General features: G+C 40.7%; 1 protein-coding gene across 1 annotated transcript in view; it reads left to right on the top strand.

Annotated features, from left to right (window-relative positions):
* Positions 1-16550, top strand: part of LOC306848635 (synaptic plasticity regulator PANTS-like) — an 806624-nt gene that overhangs the window by 620247 nt on the left and 169827 nt on the right. The window lies entirely within an intron of this gene.

Consider the following 16550-nt stretch of genomic DNA (forward strand, 5'->3'; position numbering starts at 1 on the left):
TCCACGGCCCACATTACCCCACAGATCTGCGCTGAAATAGTTATCACTGATGACACCCAATGTAATTGCTAATTACACGCCTCGGCAAACACGTTTTCTCCCTCTCCACCCTCTTCTCTTCTGTTTTCTGAGGCGAAATCTTCAGTTATTTATTTCTCCCTTTTGGATTCTGAGACTCGTGTCATTTGGAAATAAGAGCGTCTGTAATTTCTCTCAATGTAAAACACTCTCCCAGTTTGAGTAAATTAAATTTCCAATTTGATAAATGTGGGAAAGTCGTGCAGCTTTTGGTGGAAATATGAATTCATTGCAGCTGCTGGGAGAAAATATTGTGTAAGTGGAGTTGGCAGGATTGTGATCATAATTTTGGTGTGTTGAAACAAATCAATGTATTTTATTATATCTAAGGGTTTGTATCTCGGTATGAGAGTATAAAATTATCCTACATGTTTTTTAAGGGACTGATTTTATTGTTTATTTAGCAAGAAAATATTTCAGAAGTGGAAAAAATAAATGTGTGTAGGAGTTTTGTATATGAGGCATGTATTTTAATGGATTTATTTAATTAAAAGTTGCTAAGGTTAATTATGTTCTGTAATTGTTAATAACTGATAAACAAGACTAGTCTGATAATTAGCAGACTGCACTCGTTAAATAAGGAATACTGACTTCAAAATATAATATGGCTTTAATTTGCCATTTTACCCTGTGAAATCTCTAAAACTTTCCATTTAATAGATTTTTATGTACTTATATGGCCTTGATTGTAATTAATATCGGATTGAACAGAAAAGGGGTATTGTCCATCCCCCAAAAAAGAAGAAAATTTTATAAAACATTTAATAAGGAATATTCAATCATTTCAAAGATGAATATGTGCAGTTTTTATTGATTGGGCGTATATTCATTTAGAGACCTGAAGTTTTGTGCTTTTATGAATTAATTTATCGCACAAAGGACCATTTAAAATGATACAATACCATTCAAAAGTTTGAGGTCAGTAAGTTTTTTTAAATGAATTTTATTCAGTAACCATCAAAAGCGACAGTAAAGACATTTATAATGCCACAAAAGATTTCTATTTCAAATAAATACTGTTCTTCTGCACTTTCTATTCATCTGTGAATCCTGAAAAATAAAATGTATCATGGTTTTGAACATGATAATCAGAAATGTTTCTTGATTAGTAAATCAGTATATTAGAATGATTTCTGAAGATCATGTGACACTGAAGACTGGAGTAATGATGCTGAAAATACAGCTTTGATCTCAGAAATAAATTACATATCAACAGATATTCACATAGAAAATAGTTGTTTTGAATTGTAATAATATCTTACAATATTTATATTTTTACTGTATTTTTAATAAAACAAATGCAGCCTTGGTGAGACAAAGACACTATCAAAAATATTAAGATAGAGTTCATTCAGTTCATAAGTACATGCTAACTACTTGTATAGCACTAAAAAAGTGAAGGTAAGATGCTTTAAACACGCTGTTTACTTGACTCTATCATTACCTGCTTTATGAATATTCAGTAATTGAGATATCTCAACAATTACTTTGAACGATGACTTCTATAATTTTCTTAATATTCAATATATTAATATCTTAATATCTCCCACATTGCCAAGTTGAGACAACACATAATTAGATTCATAATGAAAGTGAAAATGCCACTGGTTAATTAAGCACAAAGGGACGTGAAAAAGGTAACGTATCTGTAAACAAGCGCAGCCGTGATAAACGCTTCACTGTTGATTAATCTGCTGGAAAATTACTTTAAGATGCAGATCTCAGAAAGGTCGGTCTTCACGTTACACACGGATATTAACTTGAAATTCATTTCCAATCCCATTTGGGCTGAAAGTAAAATCCTATAAATATAGATTATTTTGGCATTTAAAACATCTTATTACGTGCATTTAATAACACATTGGGGTTTGTTTTACAGATCACATTGCAACTTCATAAATGTCTTTGATGAATTTAATGCATCCTTGCTAAATAAAAATCTGAATTTCTTGCAAAAAAATGTATCACCTTAACACCCTAGTCGGCACCATGCATCGTAACCACTCTAAACAGCTTAGAAACCCCTTAGCAACTTCTTAGAAACTTATCTGAACACCTTAATATCTTCCTAGTGACCACTCAGAACACCTTAGCAACTTCCTAGCAATTACTCTGAAAAACTGAGTGAATAATCACCTGACAACTCCCTACCAACAACTTCAAACACCATAGCAACTCCCTAGCAACTACTCCAAACACCATAGCAACTTTCTAGCAACTACTCCAAACACCATAGCAACTCCTTGGCAACTACTCTGAAAAACTGAGTGAATGGTCACCTGAGCAACTTCCTACCAACAACTCCAAACACCATATCAACTCCCTAGCAACCACATTAAACACCATAGCAACTCCCCTGGCAAAACTGAGGGAATGATCACCTGAGCAACTCCCCACGAACAACTACAAACACCATAGCAACTCCCTAGCAACCACTCTAAACACCATAGCAACTCCCTAGCAACCACTCTAAAAACCATAGCAACTCCCTAGCAATTACTCTGAAAAACTGAGCGAATGATCACCTGAGCAACTCCCTACCAACCACTTCAAAGACCATAAGAACTCTCTAGCAACTATTTTGAATAACTGAGCAACCGAACATCTGAGCAACTCCTTGGCAACAACTTCAAACACCACAGCAACTCCTTAGAAACCACTATGAATGCCTTAGCAGCTCCCTAGCAACCAGTGTGAATAACAGAACAATTACCTGCAAACTACTGTACTTTTAATAACTGAGCAACTGAATACCTGAGCAACTCACTAGAAACCATTCCAAACACCTTAGCAACTCCCCAGCAATGCATCTGTAAACAAACACAGCTGTGATAAACGCGTTGACTCCCTCAAGCTTCACTGTTGATTAATCTGCTGGAAAATGACTTCAAGATGCAGATCTCAGAAAGGTTAGCATTCACGTTACATACAGATATGAACATGATATACACACCGCAGTCCAATCCCATTTGGGCTGTAAGTAAAAGCCTATATATTGATTATTTTGGCGTTTGAAACATCTTACATGTGCATTTAATATCACAATTGGGGTTTGTTTTACAGATCACATTGTAATCTTTAACTTTTCAACACATCTGGAAGAGGAAGAATGTCTCAATGCTCTATTTACGGGAAGTCTGGATGTGTTTATGCTGGGTGTGTTTGCTATTATCTTTATGCTTGGTTTCAGTCTGCAGGGCGTCACGGGTGGGTCATTCTCAGGGCCAAAGGTCAGTGGTAGATGAACTTGTCATGGTGGCAGAGAGAGGGTGAACACGAGGTCTTCTCCCATGGATGATTCTTCTGAGATGGGTGCCGACAGATGGCTGGTCCTCGGGGGTTTTTGCGTGGATGTATCTGGCAGATGTTGTGCTCTTTTGGGGCCGCCGGGTTCTTCCTCCCTCCCGGATCGTCTGCTGTGACCCGTGATGCTCCTCCTGGACCACCGTCATGTGGCCTATGAAGACAGCCTAGCATTATGGATGAGGTATGTAATGGTTTAAAGAGATAGTTCACCCAAAAATGAAGATTTGTTGTTAATTCACTCATTCAAGATGTAGATGACTACTTTTCTTCAGTAGAGCAGTAAAGAAGAGCTGAAACCATGCTCCTTGATTCATATAACATAAGTCAGCGGCTGCCCATTTTTGAGAATAAAAAAAAAGCATATCAATGAATACTAAATTAATAGTTGAAATACTAGTCGACCAGAAAAATCTTTAGTCGAGGGCAGCCCTAATTATTACCTGTAGTTCAGAGCCTCAGGCATACGGTCCAGAGTGATGTTCGGTTCTTGAACGAATAATTCCTTTGAACCGTTCTTTTTGGTAAACTGGATGAACATGTTCATCAAATCGGACTGAAGCGTCTAAATCAGTTCACGGCTCGAGCAGCACAGAACTCCTTCCCCTCAGCCACTAGACTTTTAAACAGGTAGCCAGTGGACACAGACTAGTCTCATCTATCTCATAGAATAGTTGGACTGAATTGCTACAGCTCAATTTGCACATTGTTAATGTTACTGCTGCAATCATGAGTTGCACTCAATTTGCTACATGTTACTGTACTGTTGTTTTGCACATAAGTCAACACACAGATGTACATAGTCTATATTTCTATATCTACATAGTCTATATTTCTACTTCTGCAAAATAGTTTTACTTTTACTTTTATTATGTTTGTTTGTATGTATGAGTGGGTGTTTTTATTTTTATTTTACATAGTTTGCACTTGTCTTGGCATTCATTGACTTTCATTGTACAGGGAAGCTTGTTTTCCTCACTGTGCACTTCACAATAAACGCTTTGAATCCTGAATATTTGAATCAAAACTCAATTTCAGGCTCATGACAGTCACTGAGCCAAAATAGGAGCATATCTGATCTTATGATGAACTCATTCAGCGCTCCAGTTCCTCCAACAGTCACTCAACAGAGGAAACAATTCGACTCATTGAATCATGTGGTCAAATGCACCTCTTTATGGTTTCTCATTGTTTATGTAAAAGGTGAGCTGATGAAGACTAGTTTATTCACTTTATATGCTTTAGACATATAATCCATCCAAGTATCACATCATTATTGTGTGCTTTAATAATATAATTGCATATATGTTGCATCATTGAGATGATTACGTTAACAAACTAGTGAATTGAACCAGTTCATCGAAACAAAGTGTCTGAAAGAATCAGTTCACAGAAAAGAATCAGATTTCCTCGTTTGCCTGAGGCTCTGGATTAGATGTAAAAATGCTGTAAATAATGTTCAGTTTCTTGCACAGACCAATTATTTCGCTTCATAAGACCTCAATATATTGTCAAGAGCCACAGGTATTCAATTTGCACTCCTTCATACAGTATGCTTTTTTTTTATTCTCAAAAACGTGCAGCTGCTGACGTGCATTTTGTGAATCACCAAGGACCACGGTTTCAGCTAAAAATCTTCTTTACTGTTCTACTGAAGAAAAAAGTCATCTACACCTTGAATGGCCTGAGGGTGAGTAAATTAACAGCAAATGTTCCCAATTTTTGGGTGAACTATCCCTTTAATACAGCTTTGGGAGCACCATGCATTTTCAATTGAATACGAAGGCAAGTGAAAATGTATCTGCAGACTCTCTTTGACTGTCCCATGACAGTTTTGTTCAGTTTTTGTTGGGAAAGAGTTTTAGTTTTATAAGAATTGATGGGTGCGTCTTTGTGTAGCGATTACATTCCTGCACTGTTGATCTATGATCGCTTGATAAAACCATCACATGGAGTTCTGTTCAATAAGAGAGATACTGAAAAACACAAGCGAATCATTTAGAGGATTCCTGTCACAGAAATGGATGAGATGCTGAAAATCATTGCGTTCGCTTGCCAAAGTACTGTTATGTTTCTGTTATATGACTATTTATCTACACCGCTGTTTGTAAGTTCGGGCTTGGTTTATTTTTTTAATGTTCTTGATGTCTCTTCTGCTCAGCAATGCTGTGTTTATTTGTTAAAAAATACAGTACAATTGTGAAATATTATTAGAATTAAAAACAGCTGTTTTCTATGTAAGTATATATTAAACTGTAATTTATTTCTGTGATCAAAACTGTATTTTCAGCATCATTACTCCAGTCTTCAGTGTCACATGATCTTCAGAAATCATAATAATATACTGATTTACTGCTCAAGAAACATTTCTGATTATTATCAATGTTGAAAACAGTTGGGCTTTGTCAAATCAAGATTCAGAGCTGACCGATTTCCTTTTCTAGCTTTCTTTGCTGATCCACCTCAAGTGATTTTATGCCACATTTGCAGTGAAATGAAATTTTGCTTTTTCAGTGATATGAAGCGATTGAAGTTTTTGGATGTGATTGTTCCAAGTTGCACTTTGTCATTGATTTCTCACATTAGTAAACCCCAGATCATCCTAATGTGCCAGCTAACACACATTCCTGCTCTGATGCAATGAATATGTATGATGAGCGACAGCAGACCATGAAACTTCAATGTGCATTAGCAATGAAAGCAGGAAGGTTGTATTAAACAGCTTTTAAATATACATATTTCTCTCATCATTGGAGCAGCCTGATGTTGGTGTTTGCTTATGAGGGATTAGATCTGAGTCCGATCATTATATGTGGAGCTCAATAATGTATATGCACCGAGAACACTGTGATGTATTAAACCCGTCCGATACATGCATGTCGTTATAGAAGCAGAAATGGATGAACCCGTGAGGACGTGCAATAAGTCACCAGCTTACATGAAAAACTCATTTTGAATTATTTAACTGCGGCTCATTATTGCAAAGTCTACAAATCTTAGAGGTGCAGCTTTAAAAAAGATGACAGTAGCCATTATCCTATTTACACAGCTGCAGGGAGCCATACATTATAACTGGGACACAAACTCATTTGTTTTACTCTTTCATCGGGTTATCAAACCATCAGACCTCTTTGTGCCCTGGATTTGTGGTGCTGGATGGAGAAGAATCCTCACTGAATTCATATTGCGCTTCATCATTTCTTTAAGCAGAAACCACCTCCACATAAGTGGGATTTGCTCTTATTTTCCCAGGGAATATCCTACACGGATAGGGCCTGCTTGGGAAAACTGAGCAAGCGATGCAGTTCAGGTAGAAAGGAAGGGAGATCTGTCTTGGGAAGGCCTTGGCAGATCCTCCCAATCGGATGGAGCATATTCGGTTCACGTGCAGCGACTGAATGCTCTCCAATGTTTGCAGACACTGATGGATGAGAACATAACGACGTGCCGATGGACAGACCACATCTCTGAGAAAAAACTGTGAATATGGCAATTAATCTTGAAGCTGGAACGCTTGGAAGTGGTTAGAGCTGCAGTGTTGGGCGTCTGAAACGCACAAATGTTTGGTTTCGGTTTACACTTGTGTTTTTTTGCGTTTCCGCTCACTGTCATTTCATCTGTGAGAGCAGTTAGCTGTTTTCTGTTTTATTTAAGAGTTTATAAGATTACAGTTCCGCTCGGTTTCTGCTTTTTCTCAAGGATTTTGCGACGGGCAACAGTGATGATGGTTTTACGACCGAATTTAGTGAGGTTTATGCATGAAACATGACAGGTTGTAAGATACTGTGCATTCTGTGAATACAAGATTTAATATTAAATGCAATTTGCTTCTCGGGTAAATGTAGGCCTGTCATGTTTTAGAAACATTACGCATGGTGTATAAGAACAAAATACAGGATCTTTTCTTTGCTGTGAACTGATGCTTATATGTTTTGATCATATTTGTATTTTAGTTGTAGCTGGTTAGTTTAACAGTTAGTTTAACTACATTTAAAGAGCCACTGATTAAAAAAAAAAACACCACTATAATTTAAATGTATATTTAAAATACTTTTGTGAGTCATACACTACCGTTCAAAATATTTTTGTTGGAAAATGCTCACCAAAGCTGCATTTTATTTGTACAAAAATACAGTAAAAATGTGAAATATTATTACAGGTGACAAAAGCTGTTTTCTATGTGAATATGTGTTAAACTGTAATTTATTTCTGTGATCTGCAGCTGTATTTTCAGCATCATTACTGCAGTCTTCAGTATCACATGATCTTCAGAAATCATTATGATATGCTGATTTGCTGCTCAAGAAACATTTCTGATTATTATCAATGTTGGAAACAGTTCATATTTTGTGTAAACAATGATACATTTTATTTTTCGGGATTCTTTGATGAATAGAAAGTTCAAAAGAACAGCATTTATTTGAAATAGAAATATTTTGTAACATTATGAATGTCTTTACTGTCACTTTTGATCAATTTAATGCATACTTTATGGATAAAAGTTTTAAATTCTTCTCTAAACCGTGACCCTGAAAACAACATGTGACCTATGACCCTTGGACAGTAGAATATATTGGGTCATCAAGGTTCAAGTTCTTATCATCTGAAACAAAACTTCATTTTAAACTTGCAGAAAATCTTCATGAACTTGACGGCACGTCCGGTTGATTTACACTGATTATGACAGTAAATATGCTGCGCACAATCAGCAGAGCAAAGCTGTAATGTATGTGTGTATGTAGAGGAGCTGGCAGACTCATGAATCACGGCTGTTGATTTGGGTGTAATGACGCCGCAGCAGAGATGAGTCTGACAGAGATGGAGACGCCGAGACCTTATTTACACCAACTGCACGAATCATTAAATGTTCACCGATTCGTCTCTGAGCTATTGTATGAATCATTCCTTTGACTCCACTGGAATGTGAACTCTGATCAGAGATTTCAGTGAAGAAAACCTGATGATTTATGTGAACTGAGCAGCGCTTGTCACTGCCATCGCTTCAGTTTATTTCTGTTGCTACCGATGCTGGGCAATTTGGATTCACTTCTGTTTGGAACTAATTATGAACATTACAGATGGCCTGTAATGGTTTTTCCAGAATCTGCTGTGTGCGTTTGCCAGCGAACAGTTTAATGTGCTATTGTTTTCTTTGGGCTGCAAACAGCAGAACTCTAGCAGTGTAATGTTTGAAGAACATGCTGCTGTCATTAAAGCAAGAAAGACATTATCAAGCTAATACAAAAAGTATAATTACAAATGTTAATTGTTATGCTAATTATATACTTTTTAATGAAAAAAAACATTAGAAGAATGCAAATTTGATGCATGGACCCCTTCAGTCTATTAAAATGAATGTTCACAGATCCCAGCTAACAGGAAACAAGGTTTTCTCAAAGTTATAAACACACATTCTTCCAGTAACATTAATAGAACATTCATTCAGAGTTATCTGGTCTTTAATAACACTCTCAGAACATTAGTACGAGAATTATTTTTTAATTTAGACATTCATCTAATATTTTTAAATGTCGCTACATGTTTCAGAACATTGGAAAGTATCTTTCCCATCATTTCCCATAAAAAAAGGGTTTAAAACATTTTTAAAAACTGGATGGTTCTCTCATGCTTATGAGCAAACATTCTTCCAGTAACGTTAATAGAACATTCATTTAGAGTTTTTTTTTTTTTTTAATGATGTTCAAGACATTAGCAACAAAAAACGTTTTTTTTTATGTTACTACTTGTTTCAGAACTTTCAGAAAAGATTCAAAAGTAACATTCCCATAATGTTTGCAAAAATATAAAATGATTGCAATGATAACCCCCCACAAAAAAAATATTTTTAAAACACTGAAAAAGTGGATAGTTTTCTCAAAGCTGTAATCAAACGTTCTTCCAGTAATTTTAAAGGAACGTTCATTGAGAGTTATGTGGTCTTTAATAATGTTCTCAAAATTTTAGCGCAAAAACAAAGAAACTAACAAAAATAACTTTTTATTTCTGAAATATTTAATTCGGAGATTTGTCTAATGTTTTTAAATGCTTCTACTTGTTTCAGAATGTTGGCGATAACATTAAGAAATTATGTTCCCATGACATTAGAAAAACTGTGAAATAGAATGTTCCATTAATGTTCACATAACTGAAAAAAAAGTTTTAAATAATTTAAAAAACTAGATGGTTCTCTCAAACTTTTTATTTCACAAATATCTTATTTGGATGGTTGTCTAACATTTTTAAATGTTACAACATGTTTCAGAACTTTCAAAGAACATTCGAAAGTAACAATATTTTCAAAAATGGAAATAGAATGTTCCCGTAATGTTTGCATAACCAACACAGCTGGATATTTTGAATGTTCAGAGAACATTTAAAGGCAACGTTCCCATAATGTTTCCAAAATAGTATTCACTTAGCATTCGCATATATGGGGGAAAAAAAGTTTTTACATCATTTTAAACTGGATGTTTTGAACATTTAGAGAACATTAAGAAATAATGTTTTCATAACTTATTTAGAACACTAGAAAATACTTTCTTAGAATATAAGTTTGTTAGGGATCCTCGTGTCTGTTATTCGACTCACATCCGTGGCACAGGTAGGGAAAAAGCCTTTTCTCACTCTTGAGGAAAAGATTACACGGAAAGTTAAGTTACCCTGCGCTGTGAAATGATTCCTGTTCTTGCTCACACACGCACTCGTCTGTCAGAAAGAGGCCAATTTCGGCGAGGTAAAATGAAGACGGCCGAGTGCCGCGTCTGTACGCTGCCAGGTCAATTGAAATTGTGTACTTACCCTTGTGGTGCTGGAAAAATGAACTACTGCTGCACGTCTGGGGACGTGAAGGACTCGGGTTAATGGGGAGACTTGGCTCGCCGTCCACATGAGTGATGCCGCCTTCTGTGACAATGTTGTTTTCCAGTGAAATGTATGACATTATAAAGATGAGGGAGTTGGATGGAGATATTGGAATCTGGCCAGATCAATTTCAGACTCTCTCTCTCTCTCACTCTCTCTCTCTCTCTCTCGAGACGATTGCTGATGATGATTTCTGTGACATTTCGGTGGAGAGCCACGCTGTAACATTAAAGTACCTCTCTGAGACGGATCTGTGCAGCCGATGGGCCAAATTCCATTTTGTTCAGAGAGAATGACAGTCATTCCCGGCAGACTGTCGCTTGAGTTGGAGTTAGGTTAGAGAAACTGACAGGAGTGTTTCCAAAAAAGCGATTTCAGAAGTGTGTGTTGGTCTCTGCCTCGATAGAGCTATCAGAAACGTCCAAAGCGTTTGTCAGTAGCGTTTCTGCTCTCTGTCCTGAGTTTCAGTCCTGGCTCCGCTGGGAGGCATTAGTAAAACCTGAGAATTCAAATGATTTTCATCATGGACTGCTGAACGTTCTCAATGCGTCTTGAGAAATCTGGGAGAGATCTTGCTTTCCTTGACCTTTTCACACACAAAAATGACCATGTTGTTATGTTTTTTGGCCATGTACAGTGGTAATATCATGGCATTTTTAAATGCTTTGGTGTTGGACCATGATGCTTCAAACAGCAAAGTCACAATTGAAAATAGAAATCTTTTGTGACATTATAAATGTCTTTAGTGTCACTTTTGATCAATTTAATGCATCCTTGATAAATAGACGTAATAATTTCTGTAAAAAAGAAATCTTACTGACCTCAAATGCATTTAGTTTATATATTATACACATACAGTAACACATGCATTATATCCATCCATCCATCCATCCATCCATCCATCCATCCAAATTCTACTTGCATTTCTGCATTCAAATCATTTAAATGCAGGACTTTAAATGGATTCTCAGTTTGATTCTGAACTGAATGATGATGTAAATGTGTGAGTGCGTACGGCTGCGTTCTCCTCTCAGGTGACACCCGATCAGACTTCTGGAGCACATGTGTCTCGTTGAGGTAGATATTGTGGCCGCTGAAGGCTAAACAGGATATCTTTATACTCGTCTCTTTCTTCCCCGGGGTCGAATAGTGGATGTCAATCACAAACTCCACCAACCAAATCCTGTGAACCGCACATGTCACCGGGGGCCATTCAGGAGCTCCGGCTCTTATTGGCTTTTCTTATCTCTGCAGTCCAGTGAGGAATCACCTTTCATTTGTTGTGGGATTTTTTTCTCTCCTGAATGCAGTGAGCAGCTGATACAGTTTCTGCTTGGTAATGACGATCCAAACACATCACATGTGTTGCACGGGTGGAGGAAATGGAAATAAATGAAATTATGTTGATGAATTCTGACACACACGCAGCGATCAGTCTTCATTTGGTCACCAGATACGAGTTTTCTTGGTTCTCCTGAGTGAAATCTCCATGATGATGATGATGATGATGATGTGCAGGACTCTCCCAAACATCTCGTCATCTCCAGCGATTTATATCAGGGGATTGGATATCCTACAGGCCCATTTGCTGAAGAAGCCTGAACATTGCATTCTTAATTTCCTTAAATTCTTCCTCGTAATAAATGTGGGTCATATTTCTGGCGTTTCATGTCCTCTCTGGACGCATAAACTAGATTTCGGCGGAAACCCAATGCTGGACTCTGAGGAACCCGATAGGAAATTCTCCAGGATATTGATGAGTTGAATTGGATGCTCGCATCTGAAGGCATCAGTCCTGATTACAGGCTCCAGGACTCTCATTACAGCTCGTGTGAACGGATGATGGAGGCTACAGCCATTAATCGAAAATGGTGTTTTCTTTTTTTTTTTAAATCGCTCATCGTTCGCAATAGCACTTTCAAAAAGTTGCTCATTCACACTGAAACATCTGAAAACAATTCAATTATGAAAGTGACAGCAATGCCTGGTACAACCATAAATGTCTATGGATAAATGTGATGTATTTTTCAATGCGTGAGAGCATGAGTGTAGTGTGAGAGCAGCATTGTTTATCGGTCATGGCAACAGTATCTAAGGAGGGTGGGTCTTTGCGAACGGTCAATTAACGCATTAAGCCATGTTAAGCATTTTAGAATGTCCCCATCAAGATTGTGTTTGTTACTACAGCAACAGTAGACTCACGATGCACTGTGTTTTAAAAATAAAACAATCATTGTTAAAAGAACCACTTTTATTATGTCAAAATCATGAGAAAATTAAGTTGTGATAATGAGAAAACAACTCTTGTTATGTCAAGATCATGAGAAAACAAAAAAGAAAAAAAATTACAATAATGCATGACCTCTTTCTTAGAACTTCCATAAATGAAGCTGCACAAAGTGCCAAATAAAGGCTTTGTGCACTCTAAAATGAAAATTGCCCTCATTTACTCGCCCTTTTGCCTTTTTAAACCCCTATGACTTTCACAAACACAAAGTTTCCATTTTCATATGATGAAAGCAGACCGTGTTAAAGGGTCATCAAGCTCAAAAAGCACATAAAATCCGTGTCATACGGGCGTGAAACAACATGAGGGAGACTAAATGATGACAGTTTTCAGTTTTGCCTGAACTGTTCCTGTAAATTGCGCTGGAAAAATCAACAACTCTCAACTTTCAGCTGCGAGGTCTTCAGTGACGGCTTGTTGTTTTTCATATCTGGGAGGTTTCTGACGCTCTTATCTCACAGACTGTGTTTTTGGCAGCTTGAGCTTTTCCGAAGGCTTTAAAAGCGCTCTGTGTTGATTTATAGTTTGGAGATCTCCATTCGAAGCAGGATGTGTTATCAAAGACAAGAAGGCCGTCGAAATTCTGATATTCCTGTCTGTCCAAGATAAACATTCTGCTGATTGAGCCGCTAAGATCTAATTGGCTGAATAATATTTGTGCTTTTGTAAGGCAGTATGTGAACCGGCTCGTATCAGATGGGGGTCTGTGACACGCTCAGGTTCCTCACATAAGATCCATTTATCAGCGCAAACAATAGTCTGCAGTGAAGACACTCTGTCTCGATCCCGATGCATATTCTACAGCTGTTCTCAAACCGTGTGACCTCCATCGTCTCCGTGTGCCAAATGCCCACGTCCAGGAACCGGGCCCGTGCCACGGATTTCAGCATCTGAATGTGTGCCAGGACCTGGAGCACAAACCAGAGGGAAACAGATAACAGAGCTCTGCTACCATGACTTTTACAAAGTGTTCTTGAACTAGAGTCGAGCTGTGAGAGAAGGGAATCAAAACAAGCACTCAGTTGTTATCCTTTTACATTTGGCTTTTCCTCGAGTCAAACTAACACTGAATGTTTCCACTTGGTCACACACACATGTTTGTTTTTGTGAAAAGTGGGTTCATCCCATAGGTGTAATGGTTTTATACTGTACAAACTGTATGTGCTATTGCTCTACACCTAAACCTACCCCTCACAGGAAACTTTGTGCATTTTTACTTTCTCAAAAAAACTCACTCTGTATGATTTCTAAGCATTTTAAAAAATGGGGACATGCGGCAATGTCCTCATAAGTCCCCTTCTCCTTGTAATACTTATGTTATTGTCACGAATCCTGGCCATGCACTTCCACTCATTCACCACCAGAGGTCACCCGTTCACCACATGGACTTTTCACACTACACAACACATAGGACTCCATTTCCCACTATGCATTGCACAGATCAGCTGTCACCATTCACTCATCACACACACCTGATCACCATTTCACAATCACCATCACTCTATTTAAGCCTGGGATTGCTCTTGCTCAGGGCCGAGTATTGTTAGCCCGTCTACCTTACGAAGCGTTTTCTAGTCCTAGTTTTCCGAGTCTTGCCTTGTTTATCTTGCCGTGTCTGACCCTGCCCGTGTTTATTGGATTATCTCTCTGCCTTGCCCTGTCTGGATATTGTACGCCGATCGTCGACCCTCGCTTGTTCCACGGATTGCTCTGTCTTGCCTCTGCCATACCTGTTTGCTGTCTCCTGACCCTGCCTGTCTTGACCATGTTTTATAATAAAGCCTTGCGAATGGATCCGCACGTCTCACGTCTCGTCAACCCCGTAACAGAATACTCGGCCACACAAGGATCCAGCGGCTTTTCAAGAGAACAATGGCCAGGTATGGACTCTGCACGGCTGTTATTAACCCTCGAGCAGGGCTCGCGACCGCTCGAGGATTATATTCAGGAGTATTTAGACCTTGCCTATTTTTCTGATCTGCCGGACTACGCACTCATAGACTTTTTCTGTGAGGGCATTAATCAGCCGCTCAAGACTCAGTTAATCCGCGAGGGTCCCCGTTCATCTCTCAGTCAATTTATGGACTATGCCTTGCTGTGTGTGGGCTCTCCGTTCACTGTGGGTGTCGCGGAGGAATGCAACACCGCACTCACTCACAAAATGGCGGCAACAACAACACCCCTTCACGTCGTCGCTGCCAAGCCAGAGTCTGCTCACGTCATGCCTGCCAAGCCAGAGTCTGCTCACGTCATGCCTGCCAAGCCAGAGTCTGCTCACGTCATGCCTGCCAAGCCAGAGTCTGCTCACGTCATGCCTGCCAAGCCAGAGTCTGCTCACGTCATGCCTGCCAAGCCAGAGTCTGCTCACGTCATGCCTGCCAAGCCAGAGTCTGCTCACGTCATGCCTGTCAAGCCAGAGTCTGCTCACGTCGTCGCTGTCAAGCCAGAGTCTGCTCACGTCGTCGCTGTCAAGCCAGAGTCTGCTCACGTCGTCGCTGTCAAGCCAGAGTCTGCTCACGTCGTCGCTGTCAAGCCAGAGTCTGCTCACGTCGTCGCTGTCAAGCCAGAGTCTGTCACACCCAAGGATTTAAGGTCAGTCCTTCAAGTTCCCTGTCTGATATCCAGTGTGATGGACCCACCACTGATGTCAGTGCGAGTAGCTGGCATTCCCAGGGCCTCAACCCTGGCTGTTACAGAGACTGTTCCCCTGACCTCAGTGCTTCCCATTATGGCGGTTGCCATTTTGAGTGTATGGGCTGCACACTGTGCTCCTGAGGCCTCTCCTGTCCACGAGTCTGCTCCAGTGCCTCCAGAGGTGGCGGCTTCCGCTGCAGAACCTCCCGAAGTGGTGGCACCTGTTCCTGAACTCACGGTCTGCCCTGTCACGGCCACGGAGGCTGTTCCTGAATTCACTGTCTGCCCCGTCACGGCCACGGAGACCGTTCCTGAACTTACTGTCTGCCCTGTCACGGTCATGGAGACCGTTCCTGAACTCACTGTCTGCCCCGTCACGGCCACGGAGACCGTTCCTGAACTCCCTGTCTGCCCTGTCACGGTCATGGAGGCCATTCCCGAACTCCCTGTCTGCCCTGTCACGGCCACGGAGGCCGTTCCTGAACTCCCTGTCTGCCCTGTCACGGCCATGGAGGCCGTTCCTGAGCTCACGCCCTGTCCTGTCACGGCCAAAGAGGCCGTCTGTGAGCTCTCGCCCTGTCCTGTCACGGCTAAAGATGCCGTCTGTGAGCTCACGCCTTGTCCTGTCACGGCTATAAACGCAGTCTATGAATCCTCGTCCTGCCCTGCCACGCCCCCTGAGATCATGAATGCTCTCCCTGTATTGTCTGTCTCTGCTCTCCCTGTGTTGTCTGTCTCTGTTTCCCCCAGATCTCAGACTCTGCCATGGTTTCCTGCCCAGTCTGCTTCCTGGCGAGGGTCTTCTGCTCAGGTCTGGTGGTCCTCTGCCCCGCCATGGTGGTCTTCTGCTCGGGTCTGGTGGTCGTCTGCTCCACCGTGGTGGTCTTCTACTCCGGTCTGGTGGGCTCCTGGTCCGTCTACTCCGCCCTGGTGGGCTCTAGCTCGGGTCTGGTGGTCGTCTGCTCCGCCATGGGGGTCTTCTGCCCGGGTCTGGTGGTCGTCTGCCCCACCGTGGTGGTCTTCTGCTCGGGTCTGGTGGTCATCTGCTCCGCCGTGGTGGTCCTCTGCTCTGGTCTGGTGGTCGTCTGCCCCGCCGTGGTGGTCTTCTGCTCGGGTCTGGTGGTCGTCTGCTCCGCCCTGGTGGGCTCCGGTCCTGTCTGCCCCGCCCTGGTGGGCCTCTGCGCTGTCGGTCCTGACCTGGCCTCTGGCTCCGCCCTGGTTTCCTGCTCTGCCGGTTCTTCCTCAGGGACCTGGCCCTCCGTCCCTCCCCCTGCTCCGCCTCCGCGCCACCGCCCTCCTGGATTGTTTAGGAGTGTCTGGAAGCCGCTCCTTGGGGGGGGGCTATGTCACGAATCCTGGCCATGCACTTCCACTCATTCACCACCAG

Source organism: Barbus barbus, assembly GCF_936440315.1.
Source record: "Barbus barbus genome assembly, chromosome: 28".
Classification (NCBI taxonomy): Eukaryota; Metazoa; Chordata; class Actinopteri; order Cypriniformes; family Cyprinidae; genus Barbus; species Barbus barbus.